The sequence below is a fragment of the Sus scrofa genome, chromosome 1 (assembly GCF_000003025.6).
Source record: "Sus scrofa isolate TJ Tabasco breed Duroc chromosome 1, Sscrofa11.1, whole genome shotgun sequence".
Classification (NCBI taxonomy): Eukaryota; Metazoa; Chordata; class Mammalia; order Artiodactyla; family Suidae; genus Sus; species Sus scrofa.
Window position 1 is genome coordinate 215,350,617 of NC_010443.5, and position 19,921 is coordinate 215,370,537.

Consider the following 19,921-nt stretch of genomic DNA (forward strand, 5'->3'; position numbering starts at 1 on the left):
CAGTGAGAAGGTAACCCTAAGAATGACATACTTTTACAACCATATAGCATCCCAATGATCTCTCCTCATTTTATGACTTCATTTTATACCGCAGTTAAAATCTCCAACTGAAAATCCAAGTAATTCTATCAACAGCACACTTCTTTGAAGTTCAAGCTTCCTTGTCTTTGTTCGGTAGCCCATACAACTCCAGTAATTAGTTCTGCTGTGGAGCTTAAACCACAACATACCAAAGGTATAAAACAGGGTGGCTTCGTCCTCATTTCACTTAGCTATAAATTGACGCTGAAGATTTATTAATAAACAGCACAGTCACCAATACCCAAGCTATCATCAGGCTCCTCCCTGTTGAATTTATTGAGGCACATACTCTAATGTCTGCACATCTCCACACATATACCCTGTAAAACCACTGATCTAGAGACTGGAACGGACCTTTAGCAAGTTTTTCTCCCCCTTGAAAACTTTCAATCCCAAAGAGTTTAATCATTCTCTGTTAATGAATCGCTTAGTGAACGAATGAACATTTAATCTACAGTTGTGTCTTGACTTTATGTTGAATACCCATTTATTTCCCTCTGTGTGCTATTTCTCTTTCCCCAAGAATGTAGTTTCCTTTCTATATGCTTTCCTAGATTTTAACTCAAGTCAAGATCACTGTGTTTGGATTGGGTCTGGTTTTATAGTCATTGCATCTGGGAATCGTGGGCAGAGGAATACTTTTTCTTGACCTCTTGGTTATCATGATGACAAATCCTGCTCTGTGAAGATGAATCCATTAAAAAGCATCTCTTTGATGTGGCAGGGGACATAGATGGGCAAGGACACAATTAACAGAACAAACCTGCCCCAAGAAAAGCTTCATGGGAGAGAAGAGATACCAAGCTGAACTTTCAAGGATGGCTAGAATTTCTGCAAGCTTTGTGAAGACAACTTTCCATGTATAATCAATAACTTAAACACTGTAAACATTTTTAGGGAACAGAAAATAGTCAAGACAAGCTGAAGCATCATAGGTGAAAACTGGGCAATGAAACTGAAAATGTTGGTCAAGAGCCTGGAAACAGTAAGGACCTTCTTATTCAACTGCATGGACAGAGGAACCATGGGAAAGACAACCCTTGTCCCCTGATGTTACAAGGCAGATGGGATATAATCCCACTTAGAGCCTCTGAGGTTCCCACAAAGGGTGACTTTCAATCTACTGTTTCCCCTCAATTACTAGCAGTGTGAGTCTTAATCCAAAAGGACATCAACAATTTGCTGCAAGAACAGAGTGGGAATTATGAAGTCTATGCCTGTTTCACTGCCAGTTTTTGGAGAAAATACTGGAAGTGCAGGTGGCTATACAGTGGCAGCTAAGAAGAAAAGAGGAACACAGTCTCAATCCTTGGGCCATAAGCAAACACTGACTCCTGTAAATAAAAATATAAAAAATGCGCTGACACAATTAGAAAGCAAACAAACTGAGAATATTTGTGGAAAATAAAGCCAAAGGTTCTTATCCATAATTCATAATAATACTCATGAGAATATTTTCAAATACTAAAATATGAATAGAAAACACAGGCAATTAAAATTATTCAAATCCCCTAGTAATTTTTAAAATGAAAATAAAAAATAAGATTATACTTTATTTAAAAGAGGACAATTATTTTAATAACAATCCCGGTGTTGGCAAAAGTCATTTTTATGTTGCCTATGTGAATACAAATTCTGGAAACAATCTGACAACATGTGTCCAAATATTATTTGACTCAATAATTACCCTTCTAAAATTCTATCTCTTGAGAAAAAAGAAAGTTGGACAGCAATTTATGCATAAAATTCTTTACTTCAGTATAACTTGTAATACTGAAATTTGTGAATAACCAAACTCTATAACAACAAACAGTTAAATTAAGGTACATTCATAGGATAAAACACTCATCTATTTTAAACAGTATTTTTGAAAATTCTAAAGTGGCATGAGAAAATATTCAAAAACAATAAAGATATAAGCAAAACGTAAAATTATACATTCAATAATATTCCATTTTAAAAAAATATGCTTATATGCATGACAGAAAGCCCAGCCTAGGAAATGGGCTCAAGATCTCATCAAACTGACTCTATGCACCCACAGTATCAGAACAACTAGACTATAAGACTAGAGGCCTCCTCCCAAAAGTCCACTGCAAGTCATTACGCAGCAGGTAATTAATAGATGTTGAATTAAATTCAATGTCAGTCTTAAGAAATTTGGTGGACACGATTAGTGGTTCCAAGACTTTTGCTTTAGATACAAATGCACTGAAGCAAAACGCTCAGAACCTCTGTTACACCCACTGAGAACTATTTTGACCACATACCCTATTGAGTAATCAAGACAACAAGCAGTGGGAAGATGGATGCATGACATCCACTGAAGACAATTCCTTTCCTAGAGACACCTGTTCGGCTTTATTCTGTGGAGTTTGAATAAATAAGAAGCATTCTTCACTTCAAAGCTTAATAATTGTAAATCCAAAGAATCATAAGTCTGACTCTCCATTTGTCATTGCATCAAAAAGAATTAAATACCTAGGAATAAGACTACCTAAGGAGGCAAAAGATCTGTACTCTGAAAATTATCAGATGCTGATAAAAGAAATCAAAGATGACACAAACAGATGGAAAGATATACCATGCTCTTGGATTAGAAGAATCAATATTGTTAAAATGACTACACTAACAAGACAACCTACAGATTCAATGCACTTCCTATCAAATTACCACTAACATTTTTCACAGAACTGGAATAAAAAAAATTAATTATTGTAGAAACACAAAATACCCTGAATAGCCAAAGCAATCTTGAAAAAGAAAAACAGAACTGGAGGAATCAGGCCCCCTGGCTTCAGACAATACTGCAAAGCTACAGTCATCAAAACAGTATGGTAGTGACAAAAAACCAGAAATATAGATCAATGGAACAGCATAGAAAGCCCAGAAATAAACCCATGCACCTATGGTCAACTAATCTATGACAAAGTAGGTGAGAATATACAATGGAAGAAAAGAGTCTCTACAATAAGTGGTGCTAGAAAAACTGTAACATGAAAAAGCATGAAATTAGAACATTTCATAACACTATACACAAAAATAAACTCAAAATGGATTAAAGACCCAAATATAAGGCTAAATATTATAAAACTCTTGGAGGAAAGCATAAGCAGAACACTCTCTAAATCACAACCATTTCTTTTTTGATCTATCTCCTAGAGTAACAAAAATAAAAACAAAAGTAAACAAATAAGACCATTTTAAACTTAAAAGCTTTTGCATAGCAAAGAAAATCATAAACAAAAAGACAATCCACAGAATGGGAGAACATATTTGCAAACAAAGCAACCAACCAACAAGGGATTAATCTTCAAAATATACAAACAATTAAGGCAGTTTTATATAAAAAAAAACCTAATCAAAACATGGGTAGAAGATCTAAATAGACATTTCTTCAAAGGAAGCATACAGATGGCCAAAAAGCACATGAAAAGATGCTCGACATTACTAATTAATAGAGAAATGCAAATCAAAACTACAGTGAGGTATCACCTTACACCAGTCAGAATGATCATCATCAAAAAACTGCAAACTGGTGTTCCCACTGTGGCACAACAGGATTGATGGCATCCCTGCAGCTCCAGGACTCAGGTTCCATCCCTAGTCTGGCCCAGTGCATTGGGTTAGAGGATCCAGTGTTGCTGAAGCTGTGGCTTGGGTGGCAACTGTGGCTCAGATCTAATCCCTGGCCCAGGAACTCTCCATATGCTTTGGGGTAGCCAAGAAAGGAAAAAAAAAAAAAGAAAAGACCACAAACAATAAACGGTGGAGAGGGTGTGGAGAAAAGGGAACCCTCCTACACTGTTGCTGGGAATGTAAACTGGTACAACCACTAAGGAGAACAGTATGGAGAGTCCTCAAAAAACTACAAATAGAAATACCATATGATACAGCAGTCCTGCTCCTGGGAATATATTTAGACAAAACTATAATTCAAAAAGATACATGCACCCCATTTAGGTTGGAAGCAACCTAAATGTCCACCATGAGAGGAATGGACAAAGAAGATGTGGTATGTATATACAATGGATTGTTATGCAGCCATAAAAAATAATGAAATAATGCCATTTGCAGCAATACGGATGGAATGGAACTCTCATAAGTGAAGCTAGTCAGACAGTGAAAGACAAATATCACATGATATTGATTATATGTGGAAGATGACTTTAAAATGATGCAATGTACTTATTTACAAAATAGAAACAGACACAGATTTCAAAATCAATCTTATGGTTACCAAAGGGGAAACGTGGGGAGAAGGGATAAATTAGGAGTTTTGGATTAACATATACACACTATTATATATAAAGTAGATAACTAACAAGTACCTATTACATAGCACAGGGAACTCTACTCAATATTCTACAATAACCTACATGGGAAAAGAATATGAAAAAAGAAAATACATACATATAAATATATTTTTATATATATTTATATAAAGAATTATATAAATATAATTACATATTTATATTAAAAGAATTATATAAATATATCTTTATACATATTTATATAAAGAATTATATATATATGTGTGTGTCTGTGTATAACCAATTCACTTTGCTGTACACCTGAAACTAACACATTATATATCAATTATGTTCTAATAAAATTTAACAAAAAAGATATCAAAGATGTTATCTTCTGAATCATTAAAGAAACAGTAATAGTAAAAAAAAATAAAATCTAATTCAATATGCTATCACGTCTAGTGATTCCAGAAGTTAAATGCCGAATATAAACGGGGGGGAAGGGGCTCTCTTAGAATGAAATCAACCCAAAGCGCATTATATCAATCTAAAAAAAACCCTAAACTCTACATGTACCTACTGAAGTTCTAGATCTACAAACTTTCCAACCTCAAAAAATTTCTTTGAAAACACAGTGAATTGCATTACCCCCAACTTTTCTGGTATGTTACTCAGTAGCTGAGTATGGACTTCACCACACAACTCAAAGACTAGAAATATGGATCTGGATTTCCAATTCCCTGTATTCATTTTCATATAGGCTGCTCTGACAGACAGGATCACCGATGAGAACAAACAGTAAAGTGGTAACAGGAACTGTAAAGGAATTTGTGTTCAGCTCAGCACAGCAGCACTAAGTAATCACAGCTGATTTCACTTTGCCACACTTTCCATCTCAGGAGCCCCAGCAAATATTGGTGTATAGTAATTTGGCAAAAAAGCACCATGAATTGATGATGAGGTGCCTACACTAAAGAAACGCCTTTTAAAACACACCACTACAGTGTGAACCTGCATATAAACCTGAGAACAGCAGTTTATCTACTAAGAGGTCCTGGTCACGCTGACTCAAACTAAACATTTTAGGACATCAAATTCAGCACTCATTTGGAAGGTCCTGAGTGTAAATAGCACCGAAATTTGAAAAACCTTTCTAACATTCTCTCTAATCAAATGTGAAATACCAGAGCACGAAATCACATTTTCTAAAAACTATGACCATGTACCTAAATGGATATGGCTTTAAAGACATAATCTAAACACTTCAGAACTTAAACATTTAACATCAAGGTACTCACCCAGAGCCACTGAGGGGAAAATGCAGAACAGAAAAGAAGTTCAAACAGGAGCTGAGCAGGGCTTGGAACGCTGCTTTCTTACCAATCTTTTCCCTCATCTATGCTTCCAATTCCCAGCCAAGAGAGCCTTCAGTTCTATTTTGGCATCCCCCCAAAACAGAAAAGTTTGCACTAAACTTTTTAAACATAAATGGTATATGCTCTTTGGTTGTCTGAGTTTAAGAATGACATAAAATTAAGCACCATCTGCTCTCTTGCAACAATGGGCAATAATTTCCTGACTGTCTTACTTCATATACATGTTTTAAATCTAGAGTCTCCTTTATGATTATTGCAGTTGGCATTTTCTTATTTTATGGAGGCTTCTTCCCTATGTGTATACTTAGAAACCAGGCTGGGTTTTATCCCCTCTTTGTGCCATTCCTATTTCAATCTCCCTTTATCACAGAACTATTGACAAAAGTCATTCAGTTCCTTTTTCCATGCTTCCCAAATTCACTAGGATTATCCTTTATGAGAACAGAGAAATACAACTCTAAGGGAACTTCATAAAATTTATTTAACCAATTCAATCCTTCAAAAATGAGGACACAGAAATGCTGTCATTCAGTAAAACAGAAACTCTGATGACATCAACCATCTTCCAATACTAACTGTGGTGGAATAAGTTGAGATGCTGGTGCAAGCAAGGCTGTCAACAAAGACAGGACTGGAAACGCACGAGCACCCCAGGTCCACCTCGCCATCTGCTCTGCACGGGGGAATGGAAACAAAGCAATGAACTAAGGTGTTCATTTTCAAAGTCCTGATTTGTTAACAAGATCTGTGCAGTGAACTCTTTGCACTCCTGTGGTTCTGTGATGCCCCTCAGAAAAAAAACCACTGCAACCACCTGTCATACTCTACTGGGATAAGCTAGATTTTTCTAATAAATGTCTATACCTAAAAATGTTTTGCTTGCATTAATGAAAGATGTATTTAAAAGGAAAGATGTTAAAAGGAAAGATATTGGAAAATAATGTGAACAATATTGATTAATTTTGTGTGGATTTTTTTAAAGGTATAGACATACATATTTAATTTTTTTTTTTTTTTTTTTTTTTTTTGTCTTTCTGCCTTTTCTCGGGCTGCTCCTGCAGCATATGGAAGTTCCCAGGCTAGGGGTTGAAGCAGAGCTGTAGCCTCCAGCCTATGCCAGAGCCACAGCAACACCAGATCCGAGCCACGTCTGTGCCCTACACCACAACTCACGGCAACGCCGGATCATTAACCCACTGAGCAAGGCCAGGGATCGAATCTGCAACCTCGTGGTTCCTAGTCGGATTCGTTAACCGCTGAGCCATGATGGGAACTCCCATATTTAATATTTTTGAAGGAAGATATAAGGAACTGCTAACAGTTTTACCTTTAGGGAAAGGACTGGAATGTCATCAAATATTCTTCTGTACTCTTTTTTTAGCCATGGGCATATATTTTTCTATCGTTACACATTTCAACAATGAGTAACAATATTAAGAACCACTGCGATCTCCTTTCAGATAATATTCTGTAAAATTAAAAGGATCCTAGGACATGGGCAGGCCATAATTTACTCAATGGTTCTTGTATCACTGGACATGTTAGTTATAATTCAATTTTTGCTGATAAAACTAGCACTACAACTTATCTTTGTAAGTGAACTTTTGTCTGCATTTCTGATTATTTCCTAGGGTGTAATAAATGGGTCAAAGGGCATAGAGATGTTGAGGGGTATTGATACACACTACCTTCCTGCTTTTCAGGACACATACCAATTACACTGCCCCCAACAGATATGCATAGTGCTTACTCTAACAAACACATTCTCATGAACACTGGGAATTTTCCATTTGTCTTTACTAATATAAGAAAAAGCAATCATTCACTATTACTTTGAATATTACTAAACTTTGAAAAATTTTTCAATTTTATTTACCTGCAAAGAAACAGGTCTTCATGCTATTTTGGTAATCATCAGAACAGTCCGATTTAAAAAAAAAAAATTAACACCTAAGAGACAGAATATATATTCTTGAGAAGTAGGGATATAAGAAACACTGAAAATTATTATGAGGTCTTATAAAAATATATTCCATGAAAATTTAGAAAGTTACTGGAAACTACCTATACTTTTATCTTAATTCAAGTATGTATGAAGTATTTTAAAGCCATGTGTAGAGTCGAGTCAAACTTAGCAGGGATCTACAACATTCATGATGGTTTTCTTTCCAGAGATTTACAACTCACAGTATTTCAAGTTCAACAAAGGGCCCAAGAGCCACAGTATGTTTCTGAACACATAAGCAACAGCTCCTTCAAAATCCTCCTCTCAGCAATCTGGCCTTGCAGAACCCCAAATACTGTTAGATGATGTCACTTCTTTTCATACTGCCCTCATTTTTGGCAGAAAGTAAATGTGAGTGGATTTCAGAATTCAGTAGAAATATATAAGGCAATCCATCTGCCTCGCCTGCTGTTAGCACTTATGCTGCAAATACTAAGCCCACAGCCACTGCTTCTCAGTACCTCAGACCTGAACTCCACCAGTCTTCCCCAAATAGTAGCAAGGAGTTCCCTGACTTAGAAATGACCCAAGATGAATGGCTTTTTAAAAACATACTCGATGGGAGAGGCATGGTGCAAGGTGCCTGCCCCTACTACGGCTTCCACCCTTCCATGGACTGGGGAGGCATCAGGTAAAGCCCTCTTTACAGGCGGGAAAAACTACATACAGCTCATGGAGGCTCACACAAGTAACCCCAAACAGAACCAGAATTCCAACACAAGCGTGTGTGACTGGATTGGGTTTTTGTTTGATTGCACTCAAACTAGCCTTCAAAATTAGCCTCCAAAAGCCCCTTTATTAAAGAAAGAAGTACTCTGGAGATGGAACAATAAACACTTGTATTTCTTTTTTTTTTCTTTTTTTTTTTTGGGGGGGGGCACATCCATAGCATAGGCTGCAGACTTCAGTGCTTCCTTGCCCTCACCTAGAGAAACAGCCTCCCATTACTCTCCTAGGGCAAGCTGGCACTTTCTTCTACATCTCCACCAACTCTACTCTCCTTTCTCTTTGGCCACAACTGGCCCACTGATCTGATCCATCATTGCTGGAGAAGGAAATGGGAGTTCTCTTGGACCAGCCAGGCACACCACTGAGCCTGGATCAAGTCCCCAACTGGAACTATGAAAGAAAGATGCAGAGAAAACACAATCCTAATCCACCACACACCTATCTAGTCTCCACTACAACTCTGCAAGGCTCCTTTCATCATTTTTTGTTTTTCTTTTTTTTTTTTTTTTTAGGGCCGTACCCACGGCATATGGAGGTTCCCAGGCTAGGGGTCCAATCAGAGCTACAGCTGCCAGCCTATGCCACAGCCACAGCAGCATAGGATCGAAGCCGCATCTGTGACCTACACTATGGCTCACAGCAACACCAGATCCCTAACTACTGAGCAAGGCCAGGGATCTAACCTGCAACCTCATGGTTCCTAGTAGGATTTGTTTCTGCTGCACGACAATGGGAACTCCCAAGGCTTAATTTAATTTAATTTAATTTTCAAGAACAATTTTTAAGAAGTGATCATCTACATTTTACACATAGGAAAAGGATATTTAGAGAGGATGATTAAGAACTTCCTCCAATCCCACAGTTGTAAAAGGAAAAGGCAGAATTTGAATCAGAGCCTGGCCAGTCCTTGACCTCATCTGCCTTCACCACTGCACAACAATGCTCCCCTAAAACAGGAGAAAAATGAAGCTCAGCAGAATTACATATAGCCTGAGAGAGAGTCAAGAGCCACAGCCCCCTCCACCATCCTGTATTGTCCTGTATTGTCCCTTGAGTGATGCGGATGGCAACACTATGCAGACCATGGAACCTCAATCACTACTTGAGCTATATTTCTAATTAAGCATCTTAAAGGGAGATGCAAGATATAATTAATTTTATAAAACTAACCTTGATATCACACATGGAATATAAGGCATGCTAAATTTTTCTTCCTTAATATGTTTTTCTCACCTTTTCCTCAAAGACTATAAAATAATAACAATAAAGGTGAGATATATACTCATAACCCTTATCCCCTGCCCTCCAAAATACTACTATTTATGACTACAAAAAAGACAATTCCCCAATATTAAGATTTTATTTCTTCATATTTTTAATGACATCATAAATCAAAGTTGAAATTTTCCTTTTTTTTCATTGGTCACACTCAAGAACAATAAAAAATGAAAATATCAAACAATGACACAGGAAACCATACTAAAAACTGCACTCAGCATTATAACAATAGGCACACAAGTACTGATATTGCCCTCACTTAAAGACAGCACTTGGGAAAATGTGAACTGATCAATACAAATGAAACAAAAATTACTTGGGACAGAATTAGTTGTGAGCACTAAATTTCACACACAGAGACACAAAGAATCAAGTATTGCTCCACACTATTGTGCTGGAAATCATCCTTGTAGAGTATCCGGAGTGACCAGAAGATGCCCTTTCTTTACCTTCCTCATTTCAGAAAGAGATGAAAAATATTACCAAATACAGTTTGTAGGGGATAAAATCATAGTAAATTTAAAATACTAAGCATAGCTGAAGGAGGGAAGAAACCAAGCACTGAGCTTGTACATTATAACAGACTTTTTAGGGTCAGCCCAAGTGGGGATACCTTTCCTTTTTTTTTTTTTAATTCGTGTATGGTTGATTTACAAAATTGTGCTAATTTCTGCTGTACAGCAAGGTGATTCAGTTGTACACATATATGCATTCCTTTTGTTATTCTTTTCCATCATGGTCTATCCCAGGAGACTGGATATAGTTCCCTGTGCTGCACACTAAGACCTTGTTGTTTAGCCGGGATGCTTTTCCTATTTGAATTGGCTCACGCTCTGACTTTTCCTAATTGCAAAGGTGCAGAACTGTTAAAACAGTAATGTAGATTAGCTATTCACCTATTACCTTCATTACCTGAAGGCTTCTGCCTGAGAGGGGGCCCTGGTGTGAGAGTGCTGCCAAGGTTATAGCCCCCGTGGGAATTTCCAGGCTGCAGTTCCCACAAGCAGGTCCAAGGAGAAGTGTGCTCACACTTTCTACCTCCTTGCTCAGAGCAGGAGGACAGACTATGGATCCACAGATTAAAGTCTAATTATAGCAACTGACCTCAGTGAAATTCCATTAAAACTTTCTTTTGATTCCAAGAAGTCATATCAAATGATCAAGGAGCCAAGACTCCCACATCAAAGCTTCAAACTGGGCATTTGCACATGTTGCTTTTGTCCTGTCAGCAAATAATGAGTACCTGCAAATACCCTGAAGGAAAGGGAACAGTGACCTTGGTTGGCAAGCCTTCCAGATCATCAAGTCATCAAGTGAATCAAACTGCTAGCAAGATCAATCGAGAGCAAGCAGCAGTGTCCATATGCAAACACAGCCCCACCAGCTACAAACTGGGCTCTCTCTACCCCTCACAATGTTGCCTCCTAATCATTATGTGAACACTTTCAGCACAGCTTTCGAATAAAGTTAGGAGCAGGAACACTATTTTAACATTATAGTCTTAGCAAGGCAGAAAGGTCTTCCCAAAGAAAATCAGTTTATTGGTGTGAGAAGGAGACTGGCTTTATTCAAACAGTCCATGTTTCCTTTTTCTTACATTGCCCAAAAAACCCCTTTCAAATCAATCATTTCCATTCCTGCCATGAAATCTTAGCCTTCATCATCTGAACAGATGCAATGAGTTAGGTTGTAAAAATGGATGTCATGTATAGACTGGAAAGCTTAGGATCTGAAAAGAAAATTAAGTATAATAACAGTATACATTATGATATTTATATATAAATTACATTTATTATTTTGGTCTCTTTGACAGAGCTGTCAGTGAACATAAGCTGAAACTAAAAAAGCAAAACAGAACAAAGTCCTATTTAATTTACTGAAGACCTATAGTTCTCAGTGCAAAGCATCCAACAGACTCACCTAGGGTAGTTATTTAAATGCAAATGCTGAGTCCCTTCTCTAGAAATTCTTATATTATGGGTCTAGGTGGGGCCAGAGGTCCATTCCTTTAAAGCTCTACAGAGTTCGGTACAGCTGCTTCAGTCTAAGCATGGATCCACCATGCAAAGACCACACATCCAAACAGGTTATATTTACTCTTAACTGAAGCACAGGGACCAACAGATAACAGCTGCTCTCCCAGAATGATTTGCCATTTACTTCCCTAGCCTTCTTGGTTGGCCATGGGATATAAAAGGAAGTCTTTCAGGCAGGCTTCAAGGAAAGATTTTCCTCCCAGTTAGAGGGAGGTGGGTGACCCACATTCTTGCACTTTTGCCTCTTCCTCTGTGGAAGGAGTAAGGACAACTACAGTGGCAAGCTTGTTAATAAATACCCTCCCATGTAGGACAGTGGGACAGAAAGAGCAGAAGAGCATGGGACCTCATGACACTGCTGAGATGGACCAACCCTAGGACCACTTGCCTCTGAATCCCTCAAGTAAGGAAACCACACCCTACTAGATAAACCACTATTTGTCTTCTCAGTGGTAGGTGCATAAGCTGGAAAACATGGTAAATCCTATGTGGGAAAGAATGAGAAGCTATGGGGAACCAGGGTATCTGACTGCTATAAATTCTGGGGGTGCCCAAAGCCCAAATGATTTTCCCTTTCTTCTTGTGGGGGAGGGGGGCTGACCAGCCCGCTTCCCTCAATACCATCAGATGTTCTACCCACTACTATCCTAGAATTCTGGTTAACCACTGGCCAGAATACCGACTCCCAACATCTACCTCTTCTCCAAATACACATCTAGGACAGAGCGTTTTAAAAAATGTTTTACTATGTTTACTATTGTAAACACTGAAAAAAAATGGAAAAGGCAAAAGAAATAGTAAACAAAATATTCCCAACATTTCAGTAAGTGCTGCAATAAAATTTGGTCCTTGATAATCATAAAAACTTATGTCAAGGTAGGAGCATTCTCAACTTTGTTCTGATTCTCTACACACACAGCTTTTTGTCCAGACTGATGGCTCAGAATTCCCCTTACTCCTCAAAATAAGGAGGGAAGTAGAGAACTGTTTTTACCCCCCAACTTAATCAGACAGCAGGATGGTCAAAGCTTGAGTGGTAATGATAGCTGCTCTATGAGCTACAAAATTTTATATACCAAAGAAATTAAATTCATATGTAGGTTTATGAACAGAGCATAAAAGTACAAAATAAAGTGTCCATCAGCTTTAAGAATCTAAATTTTTTTAAAAATGCTAGGTGGAAGCTGGAGCTGCCACAACTGTGACTTACATGGGACAGGATCATTCCGAATCCTTGAGTATCCTGAAAGTGATCCAACAAATCATGCACTTGGCTGTCACCTACATCAAACAAATCATGCACTTGGCTGTCACCACATCCAAGGAGATAAGCCCAGAAGGATACAGGGCAGTGGGTGGCCAACATTCTGCCCCCAATCTCAGCCTCATCATCCTCACTTTATGCACCATTCCAACTCCCCTGGTTTGAGAAAGGGAGCTGGTGGAGGATAGAAGACAGCTGATCATCTCTGAACTGGCAGAGATGGCAAGAAATAACAAGGCATGATATACTGTGAATAGCCAATATTGGCCCCAATTACTCTCAAAGTGTATGAAAGCAGAATAGCTTCAAGATAAATTCATTCTTCTCAGTAGAGTGTATAAGTTATTCAAAAAGCCAATTTAGGAGTTCCTGCTGTGGTGCAGTGGAAATGAATCCAACTAGGAACCATGGGGTTGCAGGTTTGATCCCTGGCCTCGCTCAGTGGGTCAAGGATCCAGTGTTGCCATGAGCTGTGGTGTAGGTCGCAGACACGGCTTGGATCCTGCGTTGCTGTGGCTCTGGCGTAGGCCGGCAGCTATAGCTCCAATTGGAACCTTAGCCTGGGAACCTCCATATGCCCTAAAAGGGGGGAAAAAAAAAGCCAATTTACCAATTTACTTCTTCGTAAGATGTTAACTAAAACCTCAAAAAGATACTATCTTGATTTCAGACTAGCCAACTAAACGTCAATGTCCTAAACCACATACCTAGTTCCATTCATGTCCCATAATCCAGCACATTTAAATTAGGACAAATGAAATCAGCTCCCCATCTCTGAGGACTCAAGTCCCAGACATCTCTCCTAGAGACACAATATGTACTAATCAGGTGGCTTTCCTATTTACACCACTTGAAGTCTCAGGTTTTCTGAATTCCACAACTCAATACTTTATCAAAATTACTTTGTCAAAATGAAATGGGGGCATAATGCGAATTTTTTCTTTCCTCATACCTCTTCTAGATACATAAACACTAAGTCCCTGGTTGGGATACAAACTCCTAACAATGTGATTTCACATGCTTCTTTATCTCTACATGGTATTTTCTCTGCTTCCCTTTAAGCTCTGGAAAAAGGCAGAGCAGAGCCACTCATCACCACAGCTACACTGTACTATCAGGATCCAGGAAACAGAAACAAAGTAGAGGTAAAAAGATAAAATGAAGAATATAAAGTCACTAAACTCCTGAAGTTCGTATTTAAAATACCAAAGAAATTAAATTCTCAAAATTGGAATGCCAAAAACCGTTAAATGTGCAACACAGTCTGCATTTTCTTTTCTTCACAAGCAGAAAGAACAGAGAAATGTCACTACACTAGTAACTTGTTATCTAAAGCATATTAAAATATAACCTAGAGACTCATTGTTAAAATGGTCCCTGATTGTTTTAATAAAGACTGCCCAAAATTAAAGATTTTTTTCGGGACAGATGCTACATGAATTAAGAAAAACCAAATTTATTTTTAGAGAAGGACAAAAATATAAAATAAAATGAGCCCATATCATGGTTCTTGTATGCAAGACAATTTAATAGTTAAAATCCCTTCCAATTTAAAAGAAAATAAAAATTCTATCATCTCTTTTTAAACTTGTTCAAACATTTGAGGATTCAAATGTCAGAATGCTTTAAAGTTAGGGAAGTAATGCTCTTGGAGTTCATAAGAGAATATCCCCAGCTCTGCAGTACAATTTTTCAACTTTCTTCCATATCATGTTAATAGATTATCACTTAAAATGAAATTAATGTAAAGCAAGAGATATCATTTTGGAGTCACCAACTACTACCTTTCCTTCCAAGAAGGTACGGTTATTTATCGTGCCGTAGATAAGTCTCTCACGCTGCACATACTGTCATAAATACACTGCTTTTGATAGCATAGCCTAGATATGACTGTCCCCCAGACAATGATTCTTTTTTACTCAAGAAAATCAGTACAGTAAATAACTTTTCTTCCCTTTGAGACAATTACAGTCATGGAGGCTGCTACAACACAAAAACAAAATATCTTCACAAATGTCTCCAAACAGTCAAGCTGAAAATCTAAGCCAAAGTTTCATTTAACAGCCTGTCAGTTTTTTGATGTGAAGCTAATGAATGCAGTGGCAAACAAATCCATCAAACTGAACATCAAAACAACTGCACTTCATCCCACCAAACGGAAAAATGAAATACAACCTGCAGGCCAGCTCTTTGATCCAACCTAGCCAAGAAGCAGACCTGTGAATGCCACCATAGCTGCTGCACAGAAGTAATCATGGACTCCATTTCACCACAGAAGGAAAGAATGCTCCAGAAACAGAAGATATTCCACTTAAATATGTCTTCTGTTTCTGGACCAATATCTTAGTCCAATTGCCATGCAATCTGTTACATATATTTAAATCTCTACTAGAAAAAAAGAGAGAGAGAGTGTTTCACTCTAAATTACTCTGATATTCAAAGCTAGAAAGATGCCTAAAATAAATAACTGGATTATATGTTCCACTCATACTACAGCTTGGCAAATGGAGGTTTATTAGAAGCCCTTCTGCTCTTTATGAAAACTTCTTGCTGACAAAGAAAACAAGTCTTTTGGGCACATAGCTACCATGAAAAATCCTCTCAATTTTTTTCAGTAAAAACCCTAATTCTGTTCAATGAAATGGTTCTCTTAGGTAGGTGGGTCCTCTGAAGGCAAAGCTCTTCTCTTTTGGAGTATGACACAGGATTTGGTTATGCCATATTTGGCAGGTCAATGCAAAATGATCTTCCTTAAGGAGAAAAGAGGGAAAGACAGAAATGAGGAACAGCATTTCTGTCCTAGGGAATTAGAAATTTTTAGAAACAGAGACGGTCAAATCAAATTGCTGCCATGGCTCACCTCCACCAATGCCTGTTTTCTGAAGATCTTCTCCACCGTCTATGTACCCAAAAAAAGGCCTTATGTAGTTTGGGTAGATACTATAATAAAGGGTCATCTGGATTAAGTGCTAGAAACGGGAATATACCTACAGGCCATGGAATATCCACATAACAAGATTTAGCTATTATTGTTGTTGTTGTTGTTGTTGTTGTTGTTATTTAGTTGAGAATATCAAACCTTCAAGAATTTGCTGAAATTTGGAAGAAAGTATTTGGGCTTAGCACGAGATGCCACCAGAGGTCAAGCAGCCAATGACAAAGGAAGCAGTTCTGGATCCTTTGCAGGGCCACCTCTATCCTCACTTCCGGCTCCTCCAAATGATGAATTCACAGAAACATACATGGTGCCAGGCACAGAGTTGAAAAGCACTACCTGAATAAACAGAGCTCTGTCCCCAACTAGATTATGCAACCTAAGTGGCTTAAAAGGTCCCTATTAACCAAAGCCTGCTGGCTGCTAAACAAAGACCACCAATATATCTGTAAACCTAGGGTTATCTTTTCAAAATCATTTTTATATTAAAAAATAACCTTTTATAACAGCTCTAAGTTATGAAATTAGAAATACTTGTTTGTAATATACGAAATATCCATAGAGATCTCTCACTTTGCACCACATCAATTAATACTATCAGATGCTTTTATATACTCAAATCAACATGTGACAGGTAAAGCAGATGTCACTCCCCAAAGCTTCATTGATGAAAGAGTACACCATTGTTTCTTTTTTTCTTTTTTTGCCTTTTAGGGCCGCACCTGTGGCATATGGAAGTTCCCAGCCTAGGGATCGACCTGGAGTTACAGCCACTGGCCTACACCACAACTCACAGCAACACTGGGTCCTGAACGAAGCCAGGGATCAAACCTGCATCCTCATGGATCCTAGTTGGATTTGTTAACCATTGAGCCACAAAGGGAACTCCCTGCCATTGTTCCTTAAATTATCCCTCCAAATGCATAACTCATCATCTCTTGTGAAAAATAACTGTTTTTTAAAATAGTTATCATTTAGAATAAATTGAAGACAATTAAGACTAACAAATTTGGTCATCATCAAAGTTAAAAGTCTCTTAGGTGCAATTCATAGTTAATTTACCTTACATTACATTTGATCCCAGCAAAACACAAAAACTAACTGCCCAATTCACAAATTTTCCTAAAATTAAAAATTACACATGTACACACAGGTATACACACACATACAAAAGATACAGTAAATTCTTAAGGTTGCCTAAAGAAACAGACTTGAAAATCAATAATAATATGTGTCAAATAAGTGATAAAAAATCTTCTCCCAAAATGCCATCACAGCGTATTATAATGTAAGTGAACTTAACTGAGAAGAGCCAAGAAAAACACTAATACTGAGGAATAAATAAGAAAGCCAAAGGCTGTTATAGTGAAATATTCAAAATTGTATCCAAGGTTAGTTTCCTGTTTTTATGTGGAATAATTTAAGTTACATGAATAAGTAAATTCTTAATATATCACCATGTTAATTATTAACTGAAACTCTGCGATAGGAAGAATGCTGCTCCCCCACACCATGGTGCCCCCTCAGTCCCACCCCTAACAACAAAGATATCCACTCCCTGTGGTCTATGAATGTGTTATTTAATATGACAATAGGGATTCTGTGGAATGTTTACTCAGAAATGTAGGGGACCACCATAGGGACCTGAGAGAATCCTCTAGGAGCAAAGACCTGGCTGACAGGCAGCAAGGAAACAGGAACTCAGTCCTACCACTGCAAGGAACTGAATTCAGCCGGCAATGTGACTGAGCAAGGAAATGGATTCTTTACCAGGGTTTCCAGCAAGGAATGCAGCCCTGCAAGCACCTTGATTTTTGCTGGTGAGACCAATGTCAGACCTTTAACCTATGAGACTACAAAACAGTAAATGAGCATTATTTTGAACCACTAATTTTACGGTCATTTGCTACAGCATCAATAGAAAACTAACACATTCTCAGAGTAGCATCATCTCACCAAAAGTAAGGAAAGAGTAGAGTCAACAACTAAAAACACCTCAAACACATATAATTATGATGATTTTAAATTAACTGGCTAATACTGCATTATAGCCATTGAACACTGTGTACCTAGTAAAAAATAACCAGAACCAAGACAGTCATATCTCTAGACTAAAGTGAAGGATATAAATCAACACTGCATGAATGGATATCCACATATCTAAGTTTGCTTTTTCCCCTTACAATACATCCATGAGGTAGAGAGGTGTCTTTAACTTATAGGAAGAAACAAAAAGAAGAAATGACTTTGGGAGTTCCCGTCGTGGCACAGTGGTGAACGAATCCAACTAGGAACCATGAGGTTGCAGGTTCGGACCCTGCCCTTGCTCAGTGGGTTAATGATCCGGCGTTGCCTTGAGCTGTGGTGTAGGTCGCAGACGTGGCTCGGATCCTGTGTTGCTGTGGCTCTGGTGTAGGCCGGTGGCTACAGCTCCGATTGGACCCCTAGCCTGGGAACCTCCATATGCCTCGGGAGTGGCCCAAGAAATAGCAAAAAGACAAAAAAAAAAAAAAAAAAAAAAAAAAAAAAAGAAGAAAGAAATGACTTTGCTAATATTCTCTGGCTCACAAGAAAAAGAAGAGCTGGGGCCCAGAGCCCCGCCCCCTCCACCTCTGATTCTTTTTCTCCTTTTTTTTTTGTCTTTTTGCCATTTCTTGGGCCACTCCCGCAGCATATGGAGGTTCCCAGGCTAGGGGTCGAATTGGAGCTGTAGCTGCTGGCCTATGCCAGAGCCACAGCAATGTGGGATCCGAGCCACATCTGCGACATACACCACAGCTCACGGCAACGCCGGATCCTTAACCCACTGAGCAAGGCCAGGGATTGAACCCGCAACCTCATGGTTCCTAATCCGATTTGCTAACCACTGAGCCACGACAGGAACTCCTGAGTTCTGATTCTTAACAACCTCACACTTCTGGGCTTAGCAGCTGAGACTTCAGAGAGGACCATTCTCGACCTGTTACTTGGTCACACTCCAGTTCCCACTCTGTCCACACGGAAATGTGGAAACACACTCAAGGCATTTTAGTCTTGGGGAGAAGCCAATACCTGGAACTAGAACTGAAACTTGTAGCAAACAAACACCAACTAATTCTTGTGGTGATTGAACAACTGTGATAGCGGACTTGTTTTATATCAATGTTTAATGATGCAAACCATAAAACAGCATATCTTCATATAACCGTAGGGCTATGACACTGTTTCAATAGAGATTCCAGCATTACTTTTCTGCCAAAGCACTGCAATAGCTGGCCAAGGTACACATACTGAGCTTTCTGGGGTTTTTTATTATAATATGAAAGATGTGTAATGGAAAATAGTTCATTTCTGTTCTTTCTAAATTACACCTCATAAATTAAAATTACTTAGAAGAGAAAAAGTCTTCTAATAGTAGGAGTTTTCTTCTGTGTCACAAATTCATTCAAATGCTTCCTGGGCTGCCAAAGGGTTATACTTTTATTTTAATATATTATGCACCTTTCTAAATACCCATGCAAAATAAACCTAGAGTTGTCCTCTCTGAATGTATTTCTATCTAGTTCACTCAATGGTTCCACATGCAAGTTTTATCAATGTAGAATGAATAACATTTGCTTGAAAAATGCAATGGCCAAGATAAAGCCACAGAAGCTATACATGCCATTTCCCACTTAATACATGTCAATTTTACATACTCTGTAAAACACATAGTTTCATTAAGAAGCTGCCTTCTGCCAGTCTCCACCTCTTCCTTAAAATCCACAGGAAAGGAAGCAACCTAAAAGAAGCTACCATCACTTTGAAGATGTCCTCTACTTAATGCCACAGGGGGCAATTAATTAAATTTAACAGAAGTTGCTTGTGAGTGAAAATGCACAGTTTGTGAGCTAAATTAAATATACTGAGTAGGAGATGAAGATTTTCATTCAAATTTAACATGAAGATGTATTGCTTGTTAAAATATGTTCTACATTATTATTTT

The 19,921-nt window shown here is 38.1% G+C and overlaps 1 protein-coding gene across 3 annotated transcripts in view; it reads right to left on the reverse strand.

The window, feature by feature from the left end:
* KDM4C (lysine demethylase 4C) overlaps window positions 1–19,921 on the reverse strand; it is a 436,444-nt gene that overhangs the window by 279,282 nt on the left and 137,241 nt on the right. The gene's annotated exons all lie outside the window — the stretch shown is intronic.